The sequence below is a fragment of the Chiloscyllium plagiosum genome, unplaced genomic scaffold, assembly GCF_037043375.1.
Source record: "Chiloscyllium plagiosum isolate Xiang-an unplaced genomic scaffold, Cpla_swu_hap1 HiC_scaffold_49, whole genome shotgun sequence".
Classification (NCBI taxonomy): Eukaryota; Metazoa; Chordata; class Chondrichthyes; order Orectolobiformes; family Hemiscylliidae; genus Chiloscyllium; species Chiloscyllium plagiosum.
The window spans coordinates 13,158,761-13,185,788 of NW_028270187.1; the positions used below are offsets into that span (position 1 = coordinate 13,158,761).

Below are 27,028 nucleotides of genomic sequence, written 5' to 3' on the forward strand. Positions count from 1 at the left end.
CCTTGAGAACTGATTAGTTTATTACAGGATATATCATGGGGAATTCACCATCCTAACTGTGGCTTGGTGCTATTCAGATAGCACCGGATACTACAGGATTATATAGAGAAAGCAGATAGAGGCTGATTGTTGATTACACAGTTTGGTACTAAATTGGAGGTTAGTCATTAGGGTCAAAACTAAGCACCATTATGCATTCCACAAGTATTTACTCAGATTACTAACACTAAGCAGAGATGTCCCTAATTAGATGAACGACCGTGAAGTGGCAATAACACGTAAAGGAAGTGGGACTAATTGACTTGTCCACTTGACTCGTTCTACAGCCTGCCCTGATCATTCATCAAAGTGGTAAAAACACTAACTTGACACCTTAGGTAACGTTGAAAGGTAGGCCTTATCTTCCTAAGAGTAAGGAATGCACAGCCAGCAAAGTTCTGAGGACACAAAATGGTTTCTCAGCCAGATTAGGAAAATGGCTTCCAGGCAAACCATGTCAACTTTCCCAACAGTAACCCTCAGGATGTTGATCGTGGGAAGAGGGTGGGGACAGTGACGGTAACCTTCAGGATGTTGATAGTGGAGTGGAGGTGGTAACACCATTGAACATCAAGAGGCCATGGTTGGATGATGTACCATTTGGCCATCCATAATTAACACAAATCTTTCGAAATGTAGATTTTACAACATAGGAAGACTTTGTGATGATGTGAAATTTCGCTTGTTTTATTTCTCCTTTCCATCAATTATTATCCAGTCATCGAAAGTAACATTGTGACAAGAGAGAAAATTTCACCGTCCGATCTTTCATTTCCTCTTTGTCTTGTTTTGTTTCAGTTCCTGTTGCTGGGGTTTTCCTCACCCGCAGAGCCAATAAAACGGAGTTTCTGATTGGAAGTTGTCTTGTTCCAGAGTGTGTACTGAGCCGAGGTACTGGACCCTACTTTTAATGGTACTTTCAACAGAAAGCCTTAAACAATGCCAGTGGGAATTACAACTCTAGCTCAGACAGGACATTTAATCCTTCCAGTCTCAGTACAAAGGCCGGTACCAGTGTCTCGTGATCAACAGGGGTCCCAGTGGAATAATATCTAATGTAACCAGTAATTCCATCTGCCTCACGGTGCTAGGTAATCCATTCTTCATCCATGATCCATGCTGGTTCTTCACTGGGGTGCAGCTGAAGACTTGACATGAACTCTCTAAAATTTGCCTCAGACACTCAGCAGGTCTGGCAGCATCTGTGGAGAGAGACAGAGACAGAGTTAATGTTGCAGGTTATAAACACAGAAAGTGCTGAAAAAACTCAGCAGGTTGGGCAGCAGCTGTGTGGGGAGGGAGAGAGAGAGAGAGAGAGTGTGTAATATCCTTGTTCAGATAAGGGAGACCTTCACAGAGAGACGTTTCAAGTCCTGGAGCAGGGATGGCTTGCTACAATTGGACAGGGTGAGACCACACCCTGGAGACCTGTGTGCAGTTTGGCGTTTCCTTATCTGAGGAAGGACATTGTGCCTATGTAGGGAGTGCAGCAAAGGTTTCCCAGAGCGATTCCTGGGATAGCAGGATTGACGGGTGGAGAGAGACTGGATCGGTTCGGACGATATTCACTGGAGTTGAGAAGAATTAAGGGGAAATCTCATAGAAATCTATTAAATTTGAACAAGGACAAGACAGAGTAAACACAGGGAGGGTGTTCCTGGTGCCAGGCGGAGGGTCCAGAACCAGGGGGTCACTGTCTAAAGGAGACGTGACAAGACTGAGATGGGGAGAAATGTCTTTACCCAGAGAGTGGGGAGCCTGTGGAATTCTCTGTCACAGAAAGCAGTCAGGGCAAGAATGTTGTTCAGGAAGGAGTTGGATCGAGGGCAAAAGGGAGAGCGCGGGGAGGCACAGGACGAAGTTGGGCGATCAGCCATGATCCCATTGAATGGGCAGAGCAGGCTGGAGGGGCCGAATGGCCTCCTCCCGATGATATTTTCAATGTTTCTCTGTGAATGGCTCGGTTGCCGCTGACAGGTGCACGACACAGGGAAGTTTTGCCTCGATATATCTTGGCAGTGAAAGTGAGGGACAGTAATTTCCAGTCAACAATTTAGAGAGAGTGGATGCAGAGTGATCTTTTGAGTTTAGCTTCGAATGTTCTGGCTTGGATTGGTAAGATGTTATTATTGAGACAGGCTGCACAGAAACAGTGATGTCATTGCGATGGTGAGAGTTTGGAACGACATTCACAGACACAAGGGTTTCCCTCCAAATGGACGGGTGTTGGCAGGGGGGCAGGGCAACAGGGAACAGAAAACACTGGGGTTGATGTTTGCTGAAGGAATTATGTTATTGACAAGAAATCCCTCTCTGAATCCAGCACAGGAACACAGCACTGAGATGGGAGTACTCATTGTCCCAATGTTTCTGATCCTTTCTCTCGTCACATTGCTTCCAATTAAACTCCAGAACAGGAAACAAGGTGGGTGAGACACTCCAACAGGTAACCCTGGCGATCCTGCTCCACTTGGGTTTCAAAGTAATGTTGCTCACATAGAGCCTATGAGGGTGTATGTATGAGAGAGTATAAGTGGGAGTTTGGGTGACAGTATGAAGGTGTGCATGTGTGTGTGAGAGCGAGAGAGATACACATTCTCATTGACACTCGCACATACTTTTACATGCACACACATACACACACACTCACTCACTTCTGCAATGCACCTTGTAGGCAACACTTGAGAAGCCGAACACCATCCAGGGACAACACAGCCCCTGCTTGATTGGCGCCACATCCACACCATCCACTCTCTCCATCACCTGTGCTCAGTAGCAGCAGTGTGTACCACCTGAGATTCACGGCAGACATTCACCAAAGGTTCTCAGGTAGCACCTTCCAAACCCACAACCACTTCCACCTCGAAGGGCAAGGACAGCAGTTACATGAGAATACCACTTCCTGCAAGTTTCCCCCTCAGCCACTCACCATCCCAACTTGAAATATATTAGCTGTTCATTTAGTGTTGCTGGGTCAACATCCTGGAATTCCCTCTCTAATGTTATTGTGAGTCTACCTACAGCACAGGGACTGCAGTGGTTCAAGAAGGCAGCTCACTACCTCCTTCTCAAGGGGCCAACGAGGGATGGATAATAAATTCTCGGCCCGGCCAGTGATTCCCACAATCCAAAATTAATTTAAAAACAAACAATAAAACACTGTGGGAATGTTTTTTGTGAGGATGTGGGCAGACTGAACAAGTGGCAGATGAAATTACTTCGTGAGCCATACAATGTAATGTTGTGTGTTCAGAGGAATGGTTAGCCCAGATATAAACTTGGAATAATTGTTGCTTGCGCATCAGTCAAAACATCCAGATTCATTTGCAAGCAGGTGAAGCTGAATATTTACAATAAAACTTTCCCATTTTCTTTCTCTCATTTTCTCCAGCTGATTCCTCCAGCAGTTCCCGGTGGCACAGGTAAGTTATTGAGGTGGTTAGCAACTTCAAACAGTATTCAAACACTGTCCAAATAGTCTAAAAATCACTCTGTGGTGCAAACCCAGCAATTTTACATTTGTTAGACAAATTGGAGCAAATGGACCTATTGTGTCTGACTCATTTGCAAATCCAAAGCACAACAGTTCAAATCGAGGATACAATCTCAATTTCCGTTAGACACTGAACTGAACGTTGTTCAGTCCCATCAGTGGTGAGGGTATCCATTGTAGTCGGAAGAATTGAAAAAGGCAAGATGTCATATGATTGAGAGAGAAAGTTTAAATTGTTTTGGTGCTAAGGGATGAGGATGTCCTTGTGCATGAATCTCAGAAAGTAGTGTACAGCTAGAGCAGGTCATAAAGGAGAGCATTTGTTGCAAAAAGAATGGAATCTGAAAATAGTGAAGTGTTACTGCAACTGGACAGTGTGGGTTTCCACATCCGGACTACTGCAGATAGTTTTGGTCTCCTTACTTGAGGAGGGATGTAGTTGAATTGGGGGGACTTCAGAGGAGATTCACTGAATTGATTGCCAAGATGAAAGGTTCGTCTTATGAGAACAGACTGGTACGATTTTGATCTCTTTACTTGAGGACAGAGGCAGGTCAGAAGAAGTTCACTCGATCATTTCCAGAGATGAAGGGTTTGTCTTAGATGAGAGATTGAGCAGTTTCTCTGGATTTTGGAAGAGAGGAGATCTAACTGACGGTTATAAGATGCTTAAGGGAATATTGACAAAGGAGATGGAGAGAGGATGTTTGCTCATGTGTGAGAATCTAGAACGAGAGGTTATCATTTTAGGATAAGGAGCTGGGCAAATTGGAAACAGATGAGGAGGAATGAATTCTCTCAAATGAGATGGGGATTTTACATCAATGGGAACACCCCACTCCATTCCCCACCCAAGATACTGCATCAATTGGAGGAGGAGACAGACAGATTGTTAATCAGTGATGGGTCAAAGGGAGTGTTTGCAGGAAAGTGGAGTTGAGGCTGAGATGGGATCAGCTGCGATCATATGGAATTGAGGAGCAGGTTCCTGATGGGCCAAATGGACTCAACCTGATCCTAGCCTGTATGTTCTTGTTCGTTAGTAGCAAGGAAATGAATCAAATCTACTCAGAGGGAAAAAATGAAGTTTGATTTCACAACATAGGTTTTAATAAGTGAACATTCAAATAAAGACAACAGTGATTCAAAACAAATTTGGTGAAAAACTATGGTTGAAAGAAATAGAAAGACAATACAAAGTTGGGGGGTAAAATTCTAAAGGGGGTGCAGGAACAGACGGAGCTGGGGTTATACGTTCACAGATCAGAGAAGGTGGCATAACAGGGGGAGAGCAGTTAATAAGACACAAAGCATTCTCTGCTTTATTAATAGGGGTTTAAGAGTCAAAGAACAGGAGGTGATGTTGAACTTATACAAGACACTGGTGGACCTCCAGCTGGAGTATCACAGAGAGACAGAGTGATAACTGGTAGGTGGTAGTTTAATCTGAGGGTTACCATGTCTCTCACAAGGGGAGGAGTGGAGAAGGACAGTCTTTCATGGTAACCTCAGGCAGTGAGAGATTCAAACCCATGCTGTTGATGTTACTCCACATTCCAAACCAGCCATCCAGCCAACTGAGCTAACCCAACACCCAAAACAAAGTAGAGCAGAAAAGGAATTAATTCCAGCGACAGCACAAATATTGAATGGAGAATATTAGATCAGATTGGAGATAAGCCTTTGATCTGTTGGGTATTTCTTTGCATGTGTGCAACACCTTACCTTCACAGGCAACAGAAGTTGAATTTAGAAAAACATTTGACAAAAAGAGTTGGCCTTCTGTTACGCAGGCTGGTTTTGTTCTGTTCTGGACACGTTACTTAATGAAGGCTGTTCAAACCCTACAGACAGTGTGGAGGAGATTTACAAGAATGATACCAACGATGAGGGATTTTGGATAGAGGGAGTGGTTGAAGAGATTGAGCTTATTCTGTTTCAAGCAGAGAAGATGAAGTGTTGACCTTATTGAGATGTTGAAAGTTATCAATAATTCTGACAGGGGAAAGAAAGTTGTTGTTTCTCACTCATTGGTCAATTAGTAATTGGCTGGTCAGAATTTCAAGATTGTCAGTGAGAGAGTGAGATGAGGAGAAATTTATTTGGGTTGTTGGGTTTGGAATGTGCTGCTTGGGAGAGTGGTGGCGGATGATTCCACGGGAAGTTCAAAAAGAGAGCTGGATTTAAGTTTGAAGGGGATGATGCTAGTGGGCTACGGAGATAGGGCTGGAGAGTGGGACTGGCTGGGTAGCTGTTTCAGCAGCTGGTACAGACACAAATGGCCTCCTACTGTGCAGTAACGTTTTGTGATTCTGTGAATGTAGAAGTTCTGAGCCACATTCTAGATGATTCCAAGAGGTCATTCCTTGGGACCATGGCTCAGTGACCTTGTTTCCAGGGGTTTTCATACGTGAACAGCAGCAAATTGTTGTCGTGAGCGGGATTGGAACTTGGTTGGGTAATGGTCTGGAAATATTTCATTCCAAGGGACGTGATGGGAAATCGAGTCAATTCGATTGAATGGTGAGCATGAATCTGTGAGCTGTTGATCTTACACCGTCACGTATTGGTCAGCGTTCATGCTGGTATTTCTCTGATTGTTAAGATCCGCAAATACAAATCTCTTCCTGGAAGCATTGGAGGGAAGTTTGGGTTGCTTCCTTTACAACAGAGAAGGTTGATGGGGGAGGCGGACATGACAGAGGTGTGAAAGACTGGTAGTGTGTAAGGCAAAGAACCCTAGGGTTTCAGGTACACAATTCTTTGCATTTTGTGTCACAGGTAAACAGGGTGTTTGAGAAGGTGTTTAGATCACTTGCCTCCATTGTTCACACAATTGAGAATCAGAGTTCGGACACCCTGTTGTGGTCGTACAGGACACTCGTGAAGCCTATCCTGGTAGATTGTGTCCAGTTCTGGTTGCCCTGTTGGAGGAAGGACATTATTAAGTTGGAGAGGATTCAGAAAAGATATACCAGAATGTTGTTGGGAATGGAGCGTCTGAGTTAGAAGGACTGGGACTATTTTCAACTGGAGGGTAGAAGTTTGAGGGATATAGAAGTTTATGAAATCATGATAGTCATAGATGAGGTGAATGGCAGGTGTCTTTTCCCGAGGGTGGGGGAACTTCAAGACCAGGTGACACATTTTTCAGGTGAGAGGAGAAACATTTTTGAAAATGACATGATGGGCAACATTTTGTGGTTCATGTGTAGATTGAACTTTCAGAGGAAGTGGCAAGGTATGAGGACAGTTACAGTGTTTAAAAGACATTTAAGTAAGTCCAAGAATAGGGATGGTTTGGAGAGATATGGGCCAAGTGCAAACAAGTGGGACTAGTTTAGTTTGAGATTATGGACGGCATGGACTAGTTGGACTGAAGGGTCTGTTTCCTTGCTGTGTGATTCTGACTCTGTTATGAGGGACATGGACAGGGGGGCAGGAAGCAGATGTTTCCCTTAGTCAAAAGATCAGTAACAAGGGGGGCATCATTTTAAAATGAAGGGCAAGAGGTTTAAGGAGGGATTTGAGGATTGTTTCCCCCAGAAGATGGTGGGAATCTGGAATGTGTGAAAATAAAACATTTGGACTTGCAGTTTCTATTTGAAATCACTAATTGCTCTGGTGTGTGAAAGTGCCACTTTGTAACTGCAGGGGTTCCAAGATTTATTAATGTGGAATATTCGTATAAAGGAGTAGGAGGAGGTCATTCAGCCCCTTGACCCAGTTCCACCATTTAATGAGGAGGAGTTTCTTCAGCCAGACAGTGGAGAATCTGTGGAAAACATTGCTGCAGATGGTTGTCAATTATGTCTTTAAGACAGAGGTTCTTGATCAGTAGAGAGAAGGCAGGAGAATGGGATTAAGAAACAAATCTGCCATGATGGAATGGTGGAGCAGACTTGATGGACCGAATGGTTGCTATATCATATGGTCTTGGTTACTAAGTGACGAAGAGATTGTGATGCATCATACAGTTTAGTCCCTTAGATTCAGAGCTTTCTGAGCATGTGCTATGAGTCACCCACACTAAAAAGTGTTCAGGCAGCTGGACGACCAACACAACATACGGGCTAGGAGCCTTCGGGACCCTGCTTCCCTGATTCTATACAGCTTTTGCTGATCTCATTGCAGTCTCAGCTCCAATTTCCTGCCCCCGCTCCCTTTCACCCTTCACCGATCAATAATCTGACGGTCCCCTCCTTCAATGTATTCAGTGTCCGCATATGCCCCCAAACACTGGGGGGTGAATTTCCAAAGATTCCCACTTCGTCTCCCTTGGAGAGAAGCCATTCCTCACCATCTCTGTTTTCAATCTGTCCCACCCCATTCTCCTGAAACAATGATCCTCTCATTCTAAACTGTCCCACATGAGGAAACATACTCTGTCTGTCTCTTTTGTCAATCCCACCCCCTTTAGCGTCCTATATCCCTCAGTTGGCTCTCCCCTCATTCCTCTAAACTCTAGAGAGTATTGGCCTAAACTGCTCAATCTCTTTTTCAACAACAGGCTCCTTATCTCTGAACATGAAATGTACAAAATCATGTTACGGTTAGATGGTATCTTGGATGTGGAATACACATCTCAAAATGAGTTAGTCATAGTTTCCAAGAGGTCTACAGTCCAGAAAAAGACCCATTGGCCCATCAAATCTGTGCCGGTCAGTAAAACCACCTCACTATTCCCTAATCCCGTTTCCCCAGTACTTGGCCCCATAACCTTGGTGTCATGAGTGCACATCTAAATCCTCCTTCAATGTGATGACGGTTTCTGCCTCTCCCTCACTTATAGGCAGTGAGTTCCAGATTCCCCACCACCCTCTTTTTGAATAAGGTTTTCTTCTCATCCCCTCAAAACCTCCTGGCCCTTACCTTCAATCTGTGCCCGTCGCCCCACCTCCATCAAGGGGGGAACGTTTCTTCTTGCCTACCCTGTTTTCACCCCTCATCATTTTATACATTCCTCTCTTTCAATCTACTGTGCTGTAAGGACAATAACCCCAGTCTATCCAATCTCTCTCCATCACTGAAACTCTCCAGCCCCCAAGGCAATATGTGATAAATCTCCCTGTGCATACTCTCCCAGTTCATTTAGATATGTATTGTTGGTAAAATGTCTTTTATTTACAGTTTACTGAAATCCTGCATCAGGAAGGAAACACATAAGTTATTTTGCAGTGAAAAAGAGGGCAGTTAATTTTTAATCAGCAAAGTTATGTTTTTAGTAGGCGGTTAACGTAAGTTCACCATTGTCTCATTAGAGAGAGGGAGAAAGAGGTGTGGGGGAGACAAAGAGAGAAAAAGCAACAACTGTTTTATGGTTTAACCTGAGGGTCACCACATCTAAGGCACAGGGAATGATTATTCACAGTAATCTCAACCAGAGCAGCAATTGAACCGCATGCTGTCAGCGTGACTTTACATTGAAAGCCAACTATAGAATCAACTGAGCTAACCAACCCCTACATGGCCAGTGGCAAAAACGTTGAGTGGCACAGTGGTTAGCAATGCTGCTTCACAGCACCAGGGACCCATCAACAATTCCAACTGCGGATGACTGTCTATTGGGAGTTTGCACATTCACCCCTTCTTTGCCCAAGCACACACAGGGAGAATGTGTAAACTGAGGTGGGAATTGAACCCGGGTCTGTGGCGCTGTGAGGCAGCAGTGCTAACCACTGTGCCACTGTACTGCCCACGAGTTAAGACTCTAATGATGACTGTTGTCAGGAACAAACAACCATCTGGTTCAAAATTGAAGACTGAGGTGAGGAGGAATTTCTTCTCTCAGAGGGTTGTGAGTCTTTGGAACTCATTGCCAGAGAGAGCTGTGTGTGGGGGCAGGGAGCAGGTTTAAGGCAGGGATAGATAGATTCTTGATCAGTCGAGGAATTGAGGGTTACATGTTAAGTGCAGCAAAGTGAGTGTGAGGAATGGGGCATCAGCCACAATGCTATTAAATGAATGGCCTTCTCCTGTTCCGGTCTGTGATGGTCCTTCAGGGAATGAAATCTGACCTCCTTACCCACTCTGCTCTGCACGTGATTCCTAACCCTTTGCAAACTCTTCACTGCCTTCTGGCTGAGCAAGTTGATTGGTTCAAGGACATTTCGGAATTCCATCCACTTCCCACCTTGGCAGAGATGACTACATCCTGTTCAGAGTACAGAGAAATAACATGTGTCAGAATCAGTTTTTGACTTGTTCTAATCATGTGCTTTGCCAAGACAAATTGGTCTGTATAATGACCCCACATATTCACAGCTCCTCCTGTACATTCTGATTGTCTTTCAGGCAAAGTTTGTTATTTCCATTCAAATTCAGTCATACAGAACAGAAACAGGCCCCTCAGCCCAAGCTGACCAGGTTTCCCAAACTCAACTAGTCCCATTTGTCTGCATTTGGCCCATATCTCTCTCAACTTTTCTTATCCATGTCCCTTTCCAAATGTCTCTGAAATCACTTGCCTCTACCACTTTCTCTGGCAGCATCCTCTGTGTGATAAGTTTGCCTCTCAGATCCCTTTTTAATCTTTCCCTCTCACCTTAAACCTATGCCCACTTGTTTTGGACACCCCTTCCCTGGGTAAAAGACCACAGCTTTTATCTCGTGATTTTATAACCTCTATGAGGTCACCCCTCAGCTTCTGATGCTTCAGGGGAGAAAAACTCCCAGATTATGCAGCTTCTTCTTAAAGCTCAAACCCTACAGTCGTGGTAACATCTTTGAAAATGTTTTCTGTGCCCTTTTGAGCTGAAGAACATCCTTTCCACAGCATGTTGACCAGAACTGTACACAGTGTTCTAAAAGTGGCCTCACCAACATCCTGTATAGCTGTAACATGATGCCCCAACTCCTGTCGTCAATGCTCTGACTAATGAAGTCAAGCATGCCAAACGCCGCCTTCACCATTGTGTCTAGCTGCAAGGCCACATTCAAGGAACTATCCACATGCACGCCCTAGGTCTGTTTGTTCGGAAACACTTCCCAGACTTGTACAATGAACAGTATCGGTCCTGCCCTGGTTTGCCTTACCAAAATGCAACACTCCCATTTATCTAAATTAAACTTCTTCTGCTACTCCGTGATCCACTGGCCCAGTTGATCAAATTTCCATTGTACTCTTCGATCACCTTCTCTGTCCACAACGCCAACAATTTTGGTCCTGATCCTATCTACTACGTTTCAGTGTTGACCTGTGTTCAGGCTGACCAAGTGGAACAGCAACCACCCTTCTTCACATACGCCAGCTTGAGGCACAAATTTACAGGAGAGGATGAGGAACCAGGTCAAGATGAAGAGGGAAACGTTTATGCCAGGCTTCCATGGACATTGTGAGACAGTACAGAAGAAAGCCTGTGAAGCTTCACAAATCGATCAATAGCAATCCTACCTTCCAGCAAATAAGGAGGACAAGGGAGAGAAGGCAGAGCAATGTCACGTTTCTGTGACTCAGCTCGGCTTTGTCTCAATTCACTCAGCAAGATGTCAGTTCCAAAGATGGACTTGTCTTGAGAAACCATCTGCATAATTGTCTCTCCCACAACCCTCAGTGTGTCAGTTGATCCCGTTGTAGCACAATCTAACTGTTGATGGCAGAGATTTCAGATTTTATGCTGTACTTTCCATCTTTTGTTTAAATTGTCGTCAGCTGGAAATAATTCAAGGTGGGATTGTTTTCCAGCCCTCTCTTCATTGCCCTCTAATTTCATCACATCCAGTACATATCCAGCTCTCTTTTCATACCTCATATGGAATCTACCTCCACCATGATCCCAGGCTGCACATCCAAATTCTAACAACTCTGTGGAAAGACGTTTCTCCTCATCTCACACCTAGCTCTCTTACTGACAATCTTGAAATTGTGACCCTGAGTTATTGACTTACCAACTATTGGTAACAAAATATTCTTCTTTCCCCTACCAAAATTCTGCATAATTTTGAACACCTCCATAAGGTTCCCCTCTTAATCTTCTCTGCTCCAAGGAAAAGGAGCCTGATATCACTAATCTTTCCTTGTATGTAAAATTATGCATTCCTGCTATCATTCTAGTAAATCTTCAATGAATGCTCTCCAGAGCTTGATGTTCCTATCTTAAATAAAAGCCCAGAAATGAACAAAACCGATCTGACCAATGATTTTTAGAGGTGTAGCATCGTTTCCTCAGTTTTATACTCAATGCCTCTATAACCACTAGGATCCTATAAGCCTTCTTCACAACGGTTTCAGCTTGCCTGGCCAACTTAAGAGAATGATAACCCCGAGGTCCCTCTGCTCCAGTGCTCCCTTCAAAGACGTACCATTGACCCTGCATTGTTGCTTTGTGTTTCTGGTAGCAAAATGCATTACCTCACATTTCTCTGCATTGGAATTAATTGCCAAATATCTGTCCATTTGGCCAACTTGTCAATCTCCCTGTGAAGTCACTCAGCATCATCCTCCCAATCACTCATCTCCCTGGGTCAGTATCAACTGCAAATTCAAAAATTATATCCTCAACACCCACTCCTAATCATTTATATAACCAATGTAGTTATCAATGTCAGTTACTTCTATATGCATGTAACTATCAATCGCTCCCTGTCCGTTTCCCCGATTGTGAATGTGAGTGGACTTACCAGTCTGTTCCTGCTCTGTGAATTGAGACTGTCAATATTAATCTGTACTTGTCAATTTCTCCTATCAGTATGTGAATGCAATTACCAATCTATGCCCCTCAATCTCTGCCTTGTCAATATGTGAACTTAAATATCGATTTCTACCTTCTGGATCAGTGGTGCTGGAAGAGCACAGCAATTCAGGCAGCATCCGACGAGCAGCAAAATCGACGTTTCGGGCAAAAGCCCTTCATCAGGACCCATCGATTTCTACCTGTCAGACCCAGTTTGATGAATGTGAACAGTGCAGGTACTAATATGTACCTGTGAGACTGTGCTCTGTGAATTCTGTTCCTGTCAGTTTTAGCTTCGTGAATGAGAGTGTAGTTGTTAATCTGTCCCTGACAGTTATTGCAATGCGAGTGTGAGACTTAAGTTGAGAGAAACTGACCGATGGAGACTATTTGTCCCAGATTTGCATCACAGTAACTGTACCGTCATCATTTGTTTGTCTATTTCTGCAACATGAATGAGTGCACTTGTCAGGTTCCACTCTTGTGTATCAAAGTGGAAGCTAGTAATATTCTCTCTGTCTATGTGATACATTCTGTGATATTTGTTATGAGGGTGTTGAGACTGGATCTTCATCTTTTCCGCATTTTCTGATTTTTTTAGTTGACTGTCAGTCTGTCGGGGTGGGTGGGGGAGAAAGGAGAAAGGGCAATGGCAGAAGGGAAACTGCTTTATTCTGAGAACCATTCTGAATTTGGTCACGCATTTCCTGTTTGGGTAGAGAGTCTGGGATCTGTGGTATCACTTAGACATTTAGTTTTAATTTGTACCCAGACATTGTTGGTGTTTATTTTGTGAAAGAGAGTTTTATTCTACATGTCAGTCCATTTCTGTCTGATATTTTTCATACAAATATGCAACACAACAGCATGTCATCTCCTTTCTCATCAAAATCAGAGTCACTGCTATGGCACAGCTCAGAAGCAGACCATTCAGCCTATTGTGTCTGTACTGGAACATCCTGTTATGCATCAGTTCTGTAGTAATTGTTGGGAATGTGAACTTCATCCACTTGTTGTCAGTGTCTCCATGGAAAGGAGAATTCGGCATCAGTTCTGCTGTCATCCGACTTTTAATAACTATAGTGCTAGTTTTGATATGTTTCCCACAATCTCAATCACAGATCATTAGTCAGATCTCATTTGTGTTCAGTTCTGGGCACTTTTTTTAAGGCAGTATTCTCAAGCTGTGGAGAGGGTTCATTGGAGATTTACTTGATCTTGTTCATTTATGTTCAGTTGTGGGTTTGTGTAGCATAAACTCTGTAAATAAACTCTTTTCAATGATGCTTAATTGTATTGCATTTCAGTCTCAGATTATTGTTACATTGTGTGTGCATGCCTGTACAGTAGATTTTATCAAGCGCTGCTGGGCACTGCACATCCTCAGCTGTGATAAGTAATGTTGAGAGTCAATAGATATCAGGAAATAATTCAGGCCTAATTTTATTCTTTTCCTTTCAGCATCTAGTGGCTGAGTGAGTTTGCTCTTATGTTGCCACTCTGTAACTCAGTTGATGTCTCCTATAGTGGATGGGAAACAGCCAAAGTTCTTTAATTGTTAGTGCCTGTAGGAATCACGTGTAGTGAAAACGTAACGCACTCCAAAAGAAAGGATTTTGTGCTGTTCTTCAGAGTCAAGATAGGATACACAATGAACCTTTTGTATCTTGTATAGTGTGGAATCTAACAGCAGTATTGATATAAAATGTTCGTCTTCAGAATGCCATTAGTTTTGTTTCAGTGCATATTGATGTACTTTTCTGAACACTGCTGAACTAACAATCAGTGTAAACTGAATTCATTTGCAACTAAGTGCAAGGGTGACAAACAATTCAATTGCATTGGAGCTGACTGACCATAATGTTCCTTGTACAGAAAAGACAATTGGCTAATTCACTTTTTTTCTGATGTAGACAGAACATTACCCTGCTCTGTAGTGTGATGATGTACCATTAACAATACTCTTGTGTTACTCTATAGTAGGAAGGAGGAAAGGAAAAGGATTTTTTTTTGTCACGCAGTGCAGAATATGTAAACTGTCAAATTCAATTTAAGGAATGATCAACACTGTTCAACTCTGCTTGAAAATAAAACGAGCAGTTTTACAAACCGACCAATTTTGGCTTTTTTTTCCCCCTTCTCCACTGCTTTGAAGGGTAGTTATTAGATTCCATTGATGAATTGTGAAATTGCAGTCAGATTTCACGCTTTTATGTGATACATCCTCAGGAGGGATAGGACGAATGCAGAGCTGTTTGTAGATAATTGCAACTAATTTTGAAAGTAGTACACAATTATCTTTTAAAAAGTTTCTGGTTGGACTGAAACAGACAAAACAAAGTCTTCTACTGCAATAAGAAGAAATGGTGAATGATGTTGTGACAAAGATGGGGACGGCATGATACATTTATGCAAATTGATGTTGGCTGATCATGATGAAAATTGTTAGCTGTTTTTTTCTGATCAGTGCAGACTCAAAGGTTTTGAAGGGCCTGATTCTGTGCTGTCGGCCTCTCTCTCTCTGACAAAGGATCTGTGGGTAGAAATCATTTTGAATGTAATATTTTCTGTTACTTGCAATGTCAATGGAACTGCAAGGCAGTTAGACATTAGAAAGTATGTCAGAATGGTGTATGTTTTTGAAACTCATTGTAAATCAGAGAGATAGAGTGTGTGTGTGTGTGTTGGGGGGCAACAATTGGTTACGTACCTACACACTAATCATTCTATGTCAGGCTTTGCAGAGAATGTGCATTTGGCATTCATATTATTTGATTTCGGTGTCTATATACATAACAAAAGATTAATTCCATTGCTTTCAATTCCTGAAAGCTGAAATGTTTCCTTCAATATAAATTTGTACTCAATATCTATTTTACATATGGTTGCTCAAAGTAATCACATCAGCCATTTGTTTGCCTTAATTGTAACATTAAAATTATCGTTACTAAATGCAGACGACAAAGACTGATGGACTGTGGGTAGTGTGGAAGCTTGTCAAAGGATACAGGAGGATATGGCCGGAAAAACGGCAGATTGATCGCTGAGCTGCAAGATTCATTTCCAGACATTTTGTTATCCTAATAGGTAACATCTTCATTGGGCCTCAGGCAAAGCAATGCTGAAAGTTCTTGCTTTCTATTTATATGTTTGGGTTTCTTTGGGTTGGTAATGCCATTTTCTGTGGTGAAGTCACTTCCTGTTCTTTTCTCAGGGAGTGGCAGGAAAAAGGAAGAAAACACACTCAATACACAAGAAAGGAAAGCACTGGAAAGACTAAAAAAAAAGATAAAAACATTGTTATCCTAACTGCAAACAAAGGACCCTTGACAATCATTCTAAATCGAAGAGACTACATTAAGAAAGCAAATGCACTACTTACAGATACCAATACTTACTAACAAAGAGTGATAGACCTGACTCCATAACTGGAGAACTGAATCACAGCCCCACTCAAAGAAAACTCCAGAAATCTGGAGGAATAAATAAGACGGACTTAAAAAAAAAAATGAAACCAGATGGATTCAACACACCACGATTCTACGGATTACCCAAAATTCACAAACCAGGAGCTCCCCCTCAGACCCATCGTCTTACTACCTGGAACACCAACTTACAGATTGGCCAAGGAGCTACACCAAAGTCTAAAACACTTAGTAGAAAACTCTCACCACTCCACCCAAGAATTCCTGAAGACCATTAAAGACACTAAGGTAGAAGAGGATGAAATATTGGTCTCCTTTTATGTAACAGCCCTGTTTACTTCAATCAACATTAACCTGGCCAGGGAAACACTGACTACACTATTAGAAGATGCAAAGACACATATCAAACACCACAAACTTCAACAAGGAGAATATCATCAAGCTAATGGACCTATGCCTTACCACCCACTTCACCTTCAACAACAACAACCCTACAGACAAACCAATGGAACACCCATGGGATCTCCAATATCAGGGTTCTTATCAAAGGCAGTAATGCAGTGACTTGAGCAAACAGCTCTGCCAACCATCCAACCCAAACTTTGGGTCCGCTACGTGGATGACACCTTTGTCATCACTAAATGAAACATGTTAGCGGAAACCTTCAAGACCATCAATAATACCCCTATCGGCATAAAATTCACTAAAAAGAAGAAAACAAGAACAAACTGCCATTCCTAGAAGTCACACTAGAGCAAACAGCAAATGGGGAGCTTCAAACCAGCATCTACAGAAAAACATGTACAGACCAAATATTGAACTACAGAAGCAATCATCCCAACACCCACAAACGAAGCTGCATCAGAACATTATTTCAACGAGCCAACACACACTGCAGCACAGAGGAACTACGCAGGGCGGAGAAAAATCACTGATACCGTGTGTTCAAAAAGAATGGGTACCCAATGAACAAGTCCGTCAATTTCTCAGCAACTAACCCAAACAAGCAGACAAAACATGTCCAGAAACCCCACCCACTGTCTCCTACATCAAAGATATCTCAGAAATTACTGCCAGACTAGGCAGACTCCTTGGCATCATGGTAGCCCACAAACCCAACAGACACTAAAACAGCAGCTCATGAACTTGAAAGACCTTATACAGACAACAAGCAAAACTAATACTGTTGGAATATCGCTGCAATTCTGGTCTCCTTCCTATCGGAAAGATGTTGTGAAACTTGAAAGGGTTCGGAAAAGATTTACAAAGATATTGCCAGGGTTGGAGGATTTGAGCTATGGGGGAGGCTTAACAGGCCGGGGCTGTTTTCCCTGGAGCGTCAGAGGCTGAGGGGTGACCTTATAGAGGTTTACAAAATAATGAGGAGCATGGATAGGATAAATAGGCAAAGTCTTTTCCCTGGGGTCAGGGAGTCCAGAACTAGAGGGCGTAGGTTTAGGGTGAGAGGGGAAAGATATAAAAGAGACTTAAGGGGCAACTTTTTCACGCAGATGGTGGTATGAGTATGAAATGAGCTGGCAGAGAAAGTGGTGAAGGCTGGCACAATTGTAACATTTAAGAGGTATTTGGACAGGTATATGAATAGGAAGGGTTTGGAGGGATATGGGCTGGGTGCTGGCAGATGGGACTACGTTGGGTTGGGATATCTGATCGACATGGATGGGTTGTACCGAAGAGTCTGTTTCCATGTTGTACATGTCTATGACTCTATAATGTCATGAACAAAATACCGTGCAAGGACTAACAATCACTACATTGGACAAGCAGGCTGGAAACTAGCCACCAGGATACAAGAACACAACTAGCCACAAAAAGACATGACCCTCTCTCATTAGTATCCTCACATTCAGAGGAGGAAGGACACCACTTCGGTTGGAACAACACAACCATCCTAGGGCAAGCCAAACAAAGACACGCGCAAGAATTCCTAGAAGCATGGCATTCCAACCGGAAATCTATCAACAAACACAGAGTTAGACCCTATCTACCACCCCCTGATAAAAGGAACAGGAAGTGACATCACCACAGGAAATGGCACCACCAAACCAAAGACTCCTAAACATATAGATAGAAAGCAGGAATTTTCAGCATTGCTTCGCCTGAGGCCCGCTGAAGATGTTATCTAGTAGGATAATGAAATGTCTGGAAATGAATCTTGAACCTCAGTGAGCAAACCTACAACCAAAGCCTCAACCTGAGCTACACATTTTCTCAAAACTCACTAACGGCAGATGAGCTTAATCTGGCAAAGTGTAAGATGCTGGACTTTGGGAGATCAAATGTTAAGGAAACATATATAGTAAATGGCTGGACTCTGAAAGTAGTTGATGTACAGATGGATCTTGGGGATCAAGTCTATAGCTCCCTGAAAGTGGCTATGCAAGTCAATAGGGTGGTATCTGGAGGAAGGTGTCTAGCATGCTTGCCTTATTTGTTGGGGAATTGAGTGCAAGAGTCAGGATATCTTATTGCAGCTTTATAAGACTTTGGTTAGGTCATACTTAGAGTATTGTGACAAAAGATTAATTCTGTCCTTCTCTGTTCCTGATAGCTGAAATGTTTCCTTCAATATCTGTACTCATGATCGACTTCGTATATGGTTGTTCAAACTAACAGCATTGTCTATTTGTTCACCTCTATTATAAAGTGAAAAGTATCCTTACTAAAGTTCAGAACCCATGAGGACAGCCTCGAATTGGGATCTTGGGTTCCTGGCACACTACACACTCACTCACACACACTCATGCAGACCCCCTCTCACCCACACAGTTCCCCACATACATACATGCATACAACTCCCACACTCAGACCCATGCACACACCCACTCACAGGCTGACACCATCACACTCATACGCACACTTTATCAAGCGTGCACACACACACACGTTCGCAGGCGCAGTCATGCGCACACACACATCTATGGGGTGAATTTGCAGATTCGTTCTATTTTACTCAAAAAGAGCACAACCTGCAGGCAGTTAATTGATGTAGTACTTTATAAATTTCTATTTTGATGATAGAGCCAGTCTGACTCAAGATTGGGATACAGACAGACTCTAACCTCACACCTTTAATATATTGCCTGAGCTGAGATGTCACCCTTTATTAAATAAAACCTGAAGACATCTTGAGAATGTGACTTAAAGAAGTTCTGGGATATATACATTTAATGAACAGAAACTTGCAGCCCATTTTAAAAGATGAAAAACTTAACAATCCAGATTTATTCAATATATAATTTCAGTTGCATGACATTGTAACCTTTAGCTATAAATTCTGTGTCTCATGATCCTGTTTCACAGCTACCTGATGAAGGAGCAGCGCTCTGAAAGCTAGTATTTCCAAATTAACCTGCTGGACTATAATCTGGCATTGTGATTTTTCAATTATGGTCGCCACATTACAGGAAGGACGTGGAGAGTGGTTCAATGTTCAGATTTAATGCAGTGTATATTTCGGATGAGGATTCTTTTCAAATTGATTGGAACTGGGTAGCATGCATTGAGAATATAGATTAAAAAATATAAACAACTTCTTCCTTGGTGGTGTTTGACTCTTGGTTTGAACATGTCTCTCTGGAAATAGAGCTCTGTGAGTCTGACTCAATCCATTCTGTGACTGTGGAAAGGATGTTCTTCACTCTGATAGCGGTAACATACCTGCTGTTTGTTCGAAGCAGCTGGTCACACGTGGCTCTGTACCGAGGGAATATTACATTGTCTTGGTCCTCTGAGTACTTGCCTGGAGGAAGACAGAAGGGATACCTCCTGTAAATCAACATCAGCTGTGATTGGCAACATCAATGTAACATTTAGTTAGTGATCATTATGATTTTTTTTGTTCAATGCCAGCAATTTAAACAGAACCACGGGTCTGATTCCACTCCTGCTCTGAGCTGCTCCTTGTCCATTTTTTCTTAAAATTCTAAAACCCATTGAGTGAGATTCAGAAACTAAACAACACCCATACAGCTTCATGAATGGGGCCACCTGATGCAAGCAAGTATGTGGATGTGTAAGTTTAGTTATTGATCTATACCTGTCAGTTCCTGTTTGGTGAATGCGTAGGTGTAGTTATCAAACTGTAACTTTCAGTATATGGTAAATATATTTACATTTTCACACAGCAGGGACTGACTGGGTCTGATTGATAACTAGAGAATCATAAAAATAATACAGCATTGGATGGCATTCAGCCCATCTTGTCCATGCTAAAGCCAACACACCCAGGTTCTCATCCCACTTTCCTGCCACAGCCCATAACCACGCAGTTTACAACACTTGAGGTGCAGTTCCAGGGAATTTTTGTTTAAAAAAATTTAGGGTCTCTGTCTGCAACACCAAATTAGGCAGCAAATTCCAGCTACCCACCACTTTCTGCATGAACAACATTTTACCTCATTTATCATCCAATCCTACAGCCACTTGGCTTGAATCTGTGACCCCTGGTTTTTGAACTCTCTGCCAAAGAAAATAGGTTCTTCCTGTCTATTCTAATATCGTCCTCTCACTAATTAGTTAAAAATCACTCAACACCAGGTTATAGTTCAACAGGTTTATTTGGAAGTGCACGCTTTCAGAGTGCTCTTCCTTCATCAGCTAGCTCACTATTTAGTACTGTAGACCCCCCCGTACCTGTGGGGGATACATTCCAGGACCTATGGAGGAAGCCCAAATCTTTAGATAGGTGTGAACCCATTAATTTAAATGGAAATATACGTTCCCGGCAGCCTCCTGGTCCCTTGATCTGAAACATTCCCATTTATATGCTTGGACGACAGTAAACCGCAGGTCAGTGAAACTGGGATAACCAGACCTGGGGATACGGGGGTATTCCTTAATCATGGCACCTCTGTTCCAAGAAACACAACCCCAACCTCTTATCAGAGCTGAACGCCATCTGCCACTTTCCTGCCCACTCCACCAAACCATCGATATAGTTTTGGAGCTTACAGTTATCCTCTATATGGCCAATTTTTGTGTTGTCTGCAAATTTCACAAATCTGCCCATCATATATACAACTCCAAATCATTAATGTATAAAACAAATGGCAGCTGTTCCAACACTGAGCCATGCAGCCTACTGCTTGTAACAGCTTTCCATTCACAATGGCCGCCATTGACCATTATTCTTTCTTTCCTGTGACTGAGCCAACTCTGGATCCAATTCAACACATTACCCTGTATCCCATGGGCTTTTACTTCTTGGACCAGTCTGCTGTGATGATGCTGCTCCTTTAACAAGCCTGTAAAAGACACCGGCTCCAAAAAGACTGAGTCGATGGGTTTTAGGGCTATTTTGATTTTAGCTGACAGGTAAAGCCTCAGGCAAAAAACTTCCACATTTTTAATAAGTGGCTCAGTTTTCCCAGCTCAGCTTTTCTCTGGTTTGATTTGGTTTTTGGCTGTCTGGCTATTGACTGAAAGCAGTTAGGCAGTTGAAAAAGCTGCTGAACCCAAAGAAGCAGGTCCGTGATGGTTCTCTCTCTAAAATCTCTCTTGTAAGACCCTGTGTTTGATTTTACCTTTTGTGTCAAGGGGTGTTCATGGGGATTGTTTTAAGTTTTGTAAACACCATCATTAAGTTGGTATAATCTGTTGGGTTATCAGATTTGTTAAGTAATTCAATATTCTGTTCTCTTTTGTGTATCATTTAGTAATTTTGGAAATCAATACTGTTTTGTTTAAAACTACGTCGTTTGGCCAGCTGCATCCCTCCAGGAATATCTTCATTACATCCACTTAAAACAACTAGCAAAGTTAGGGTCTGGGTTACTTTCTTGAAATGTTTGAAGGGGGTCTGGCCTTTTCCATAACAGATTGGGGGCTGTTTGCAGAGTTTTGTTCTGTAGTTCTGATTTGGGATTCAGGTTGTTGGACTCGAAGATAGTGAGTGGTAAGTCTTAGTGTCTTTTGTTCTGGGTGTTAAATTTAATTGGTTTTAACGGTGCTTGGAAAAAGTGAGGACTGCGGATGCTGAAGATCGGTGACAAGAGTGTGGTGCTGAAAAAGCACAGCAGGTCAGGCAGCATCTGAGGAGTAGGAGAATCAATGTTTTGGGCATCAGCCCTTCATCAGGAAATAGTGCTAGGGATAGAAATGGCTATTTGAGTCATCAAGAGTTTTCTGGGGGGGGTGGAAGGAGTGACTTCAGATTTGTGCAAAAAAGTGCTGAAGGCGAAGTTGCTGGAATTAGCCGACAAGCTGGAGCTCAACCTGCCTCCATCCACGAGGAAAAGGGCGATAATGACAGTAATAGCTCAACAGGTAATGGCTGGAAATGCCATCAGAATCTTTAGAGATGGCTAACATTCAATTTAAAATGAAGCAACTTGAGTTAGAGGCAAAAGTCAAGGAAAGGGCAACAGAAATGAAACAGTTTGAAATACAATTAAAAGCAGAAGAGAGGGAGAAGAGAGAAAAGGAGAGAGATGAAAGGAAGAAAGAGGGAGTTTGAACATCAGAAATTGGCACTTAGACAGGAGTTCAAAAGTTTGCTTCCTGAATTAATGAGAACTCACGGGGAAGAGCAGAGTGTTAAAACAGCAAGATTGACATCAGAAATGGCTGATGATTGAGTTGATCAATAAATCAAAATCGGGCTGCTAAAATCAATTTCTATCTATGAGGGATAATAATTGTGGGTAAGAGAAATTCTCACATGGAAAGTAAAAAGTAGATCTTGGTGAAGATCATAAGGAAAGAGAAGTGAAAAGCTCTGATGTTTTCAATAAAGTAGGCCACATGAAATCAGTGTTGGTGGGTTAGGAAATGCACTGAGAAACCAGATGTAGGAAAACAGGATAAACCAGTGAATTTTGTTGGAGTGGTAACAGAGAGCACTGTGGAGACTAGAAAGCTGCACCAGAATGTACAAGCTGGTCAGAGGTTGCTTATGGAGGAAGTGCCAGATCTTCTTAAACCATACACCGTGAAGCTAAAGTTTTTTCACATAGGCCAGAAGCAGCAGGTAAAAAGGTAACAATATTAAGAGATAGAAGGATCCTCTCAATCTGTGATGCTAAAAGATGAGGATATATGTACCTCTGAAGGACTATTGCCAGAAAAGGTATGAGTAACGGGAATTCACATTGAGACAAGAAATACTCAATTGTAAGATGTGAGGTTAGAGTGCCTAGTGAAGAGGGGAAAAGTCATAGTAGGAGTACTAGACAAACGCTTAGCTCCAGGAATACAATTTGTTGTTGGTAGTGATGTTGCTGATTCACCGGTAAGAGTGCTGCCGACTGTGGCGGAAAAGCCAATGGAAATTCAGGCAACTGAACTATTGCAGGATGTTTCCTGACTGTGTGGTAACGAGGTCACAAAGTCACCAGTTGAAACAGAAAAGATCAAAGAGTACAGATAAAGTTGAAGGGAAATTAGCAGATTAGCAAATTAGTTTGATCATATGGCTGAGACAAACCAGGAACTGATAGACGACAAAGCAGACGTCTTTAGCTCAGGTAAATTAATTGAGTTACTGCAAAAAGACGAAAATTTAAAGCAATTGTATCAACAGGCATACACAAAATGAATCCAAATGTATCCCTCAATGTTATTATCTTAAAAATGATGTCTTAATGAGGAAATGGAGAACATCACATATTCAGGCAGATGAGAAATGGGCAGAAGTTTATCAAGTTGTATTGCCAGTGGGTTATAGAAAGGACATATTGCGAGTAGCACATGAGCTACCTACATAGATTGTGTGTTTGAAATTCACATTATTTAATTGTCATCTCTGTATGTGACAATTATTCAGTAAAGGATTAATTCTGTCTTTCTCAGTCACACACAAACTCCGTGGAAATATGATTCATCCCGGTTGGAGAATGAGATATTGGCAGAGGCTGAATAGGCTGGAACTGTTTTCCCTGGAGAGTGACCTTATAGAAGTTTATAAAATCATAAGGTGCATGGAGAAGTGGTGGAGCCTAGTAAAATTACAACATTTAAAAGGCATCTGAGTGGGTATAATGAGAAAGCCTTGAAACTTGTCCTTAAATACTTAGACTAAATGTAATGTTGAATTATAGAACACAAGAAAATAAACAGGACAGGCAGGGAGGCATCAGGCCACAAAAGGGGGAACCCAGGATGTGCAGAAGATTAAAAAAAATCTATTCTCACCAAGTGATAACAGGATGCTCTCAAGTAATTAAGAACATTTGCCTTAACATCAATGAATCTGTGTAAAAAGGACACAGTGATAACATTCACAGATGTTAGCTTATGAAATTAATGACAGTGTTTGATCATGATCTCGGAAACTCGGCGTCATCCTAGAAGCATGTCAAAAGTCTTGTAATAAACGGTCAGATCCTATCAATTATAATGGATTCTTATTGTGTGTGGTGTGTGTGTGAGAGAGACAGAGAGATGAATGTTTTGAATTTATTTGCATTTTGGGACTTTATGGTAATTTTGAGTAGCCATCGCTGATTATGAAATACAAACTCTAAAGTGTAATACTGATGAAGCTTTAACTTACTTGGTGTTCCTACACACCACAACTGATCCTCTGTCAATTCTAACTCGTCAGATCTTCTGTCGTCTTTGAATTTGAATCACAGCCCTGAAAAAAAAAGCATATTTAATTTGACACTAATGAATCATTTAAAATGTAACCTTTCAGCCTCAGGTACAGAATGATTTTGTGTTTAAGATAAAAAGCAGGAGTCTGCCCCGAGCTTAAAAATTATTCTAAACTGATCATTGAAGAGATTCTGACACTATCTGTCAGGAAGCCATTTTATGGTCAAAGCTTGCCCTCCTCACTAAGATGCCATTTTGTAAAACAGTGATATCTGACATGCAAGCTGTGCAAGGTTACCTTATGACCTCTTCCACTTAGTTTAGACTGATACCTCTTTATGACAGGGACTTACCTCACCAACAGGCACTGACTCGGCTGGATCTGTTTTTCCCCCTGATGGATGGCTAAGGGCCTACAGGAGTGATCAGTTAAGCGCACACAGACCTGTTAATTAACTTCTCTTCCTTACGAATTGTTGCCTTTCCACTGTCTGTCTAATTAAGAACATGCAGTGTTTTTTGTAAAATTTTGTAAACAGGAAGCCTATTTGAGACAGAAGAATGGAATAGCCTGCGAGGGCACTTAAAGGAAGAGTTGGTATCCTACTTTTCTAAGGTTTTAGGTGTCAATGTTACATTGTAACAGTGATTCTATTGGTAAATAAAGGGGAAGGCTAACATTGAACTAAACTGTTTGTAAGAGGTTTTTATTCCAGACTACCAAACAGTACCATCTCCAGGACGAACAAAGAGAGGCTGATAGGTCTGAGTCCACAAGGGATTCCCTGGGCCATCTCAAATCTGTACTTTAACAATATGAATAGGAAGTGTTTAGAGGGAGATGGGTTAAGTGCTGGCAAATAGGACTAGATTAGGTTAGGATATCTGGACAAGTTGGACCGAAGGATCTGTTTGCATGCTCTCTGTCTCTATGACTCGACGACTCTTCAGTAACTCTTGCCCTGTCAGTGAGCACAGTTTCCCTCCATCTCTGTACTTAACCCCTCCTTCACGGATGGTTGTTGAAACGATGCAACAATGTGGCCTACTTGTCTATCTTCATTGTAACTTTGAAAATGCACTTAATAATTGCAGATTTTAATACTGTTCCTGAATGTTTATTTTGGATGAGGACTCAGTTTATCTATCTCCAACACTGGTGTGTAAACGTCAATGGGCTACATACCCTCTGTTTGTTAGAGGCAGCTGGATACTCTGTGCTTTGAACTGAGGAAGTATTACAGTGTCTTAGTCCCTCAGGTGTTTTTCTGGAGGAAGACACAGGAACACCATCTGTAACTCAACATGAGGCTAGTCTGGCAATATTGAACTGATCATTGTCACATTCATTGTATATTAATTAGGATGTGTGTGTGTTTTTTTTTTAAAAGCCAACAACTTAACCAGAACCACGAATCTGATTCCATTGTTGCTCTGAGCTGCTCCTTGTCTGGGGATTGTGTTTGTTTTTCATGTGATTCGATACCAGTTGATTTGGAGATGTTGGTGCATAATGTTATACATCAAGTGCTTCCAAATAAACTGTTGGGACTATAACCTGGTGTTGTGCCACTTTTAACTTGATATCAGTTGAGTGAGATCCAGAAACTGAGCGACAACTGCGCAGCACCATGAATGGGAATACTCAACCACCAGGATGCTTACACAGTTCAACATCCAACTCCCCAACTACCTGTTAGAAATAGGAAAAACGGCACTATTTCTAATGTTTTTACCAAGACTCCAGTGTATGTCCTTTTACAAAAGTATCCCATTCCTACAGTTGGTTCACCCAAACTCAAGAAAGAGCGGGAAACAGATTGAAATTAAAACAGGATTCAGAGGATTGTAAACCACAAGAATGTCCCACAGCAGCTTCTTCCCGCTCTGCCTCCCTCAGCAAGCCCACACACAGACCGAGAAAGGCCTCTCTCTTCCCCCCAGCCCGCTCACTCCAAGTTCCGGGACCAGTTCCTGCTCCGCTCGGCCTCTTACAAACAGCCCCCGGTTCTCCCTGAACTCACCCCGAATCAATCCCGGTCTCGGAGCCCCCTCTGTGTCCCAGGCTCCCATCCCGATGTGCTGCTGGAAGGAGCCTGCTGTTCCCTCGCTTCCCTGGGCGCTGATCTCTCCATTGCGGTCTGTTTCAAACAAACCTCTTGCACTCACTGAGTAAATGCTCCTCAATGGCAGCGCTGGGGGAGGGCCGCACGCATGCGCTCCTCTGGACAGGACTATCACCTGATGAAGGAGCGTCGCTCAGAAAGCTCGTGTGCTTCCAAATAAACCTGTTGGACTATAACCTGGTATTGTGTGATTTTTAACTTTGTACACCCCAGTTCAACACCGGCATCTCCAAATCTTGGGGAGAAAAGCTTCGGTCCCAGACACAGTTGGGGCAGGAGTGAGGTGGAGCTGGATGATCAAAGCCATTTCCCTGCTCTGTCTGTCACTCAGTTTCCTCTCCGGACCCGCCTCTCACTCTCTGTCAGCTCTTTCTCAGCCAGGTCGGACCGGGCTGTATAAAAAAGGAAGGGGAGGCAGCTCGGCTCTCATTTAGCAGCGGTTGGAGTGAAGAAGCGCGATGTCTGGAAGAGGTAAAGGAGGCAAAGGCCTGGGAAAAGGCGGAGCGAAGCGGCACCGCAAAGTGCTCCGTGATAACATCCAGGGCATCACCAAACCAGCCATCCGGCGCCTGGCTCGCCGTGGCGGGGTCAAGCGCATCTCGGGCTTGATCTACGAGGAGACCCGCGGGGTGCTGAAGGTTTTCCTGGAGAATGTGATCAGGGATGCGGTCACCTACACTGAGCACGCCAAGCGCAAGACAGTCACCGCCATGG

General features: G+C 42.7%; 1 long non-coding RNA gene across 1 annotated transcript; it reads right to left on the reverse strand.

Moving 5' to 3' along the window:
- On the reverse strand, window positions 1–26,789 carry LOC148135603 (uncharacterized). Its single transcript, XR_015754992.1, has 6 exons — window positions 26,213–26,789; window positions 24,145–24,228; window positions 19,311–19,392; window positions 9,558–9,686; window positions 6,352–6,456; window positions 1–1,241 (listed from the first exon to the last, which is right to left on the reverse strand). It is a non-coding gene; the product is annotated as an uncharacterized LOC148135603 (long non-coding RNA).
- Between the last annotated feature and the right edge of the window lie 239 nt (window positions 26,790–27,028).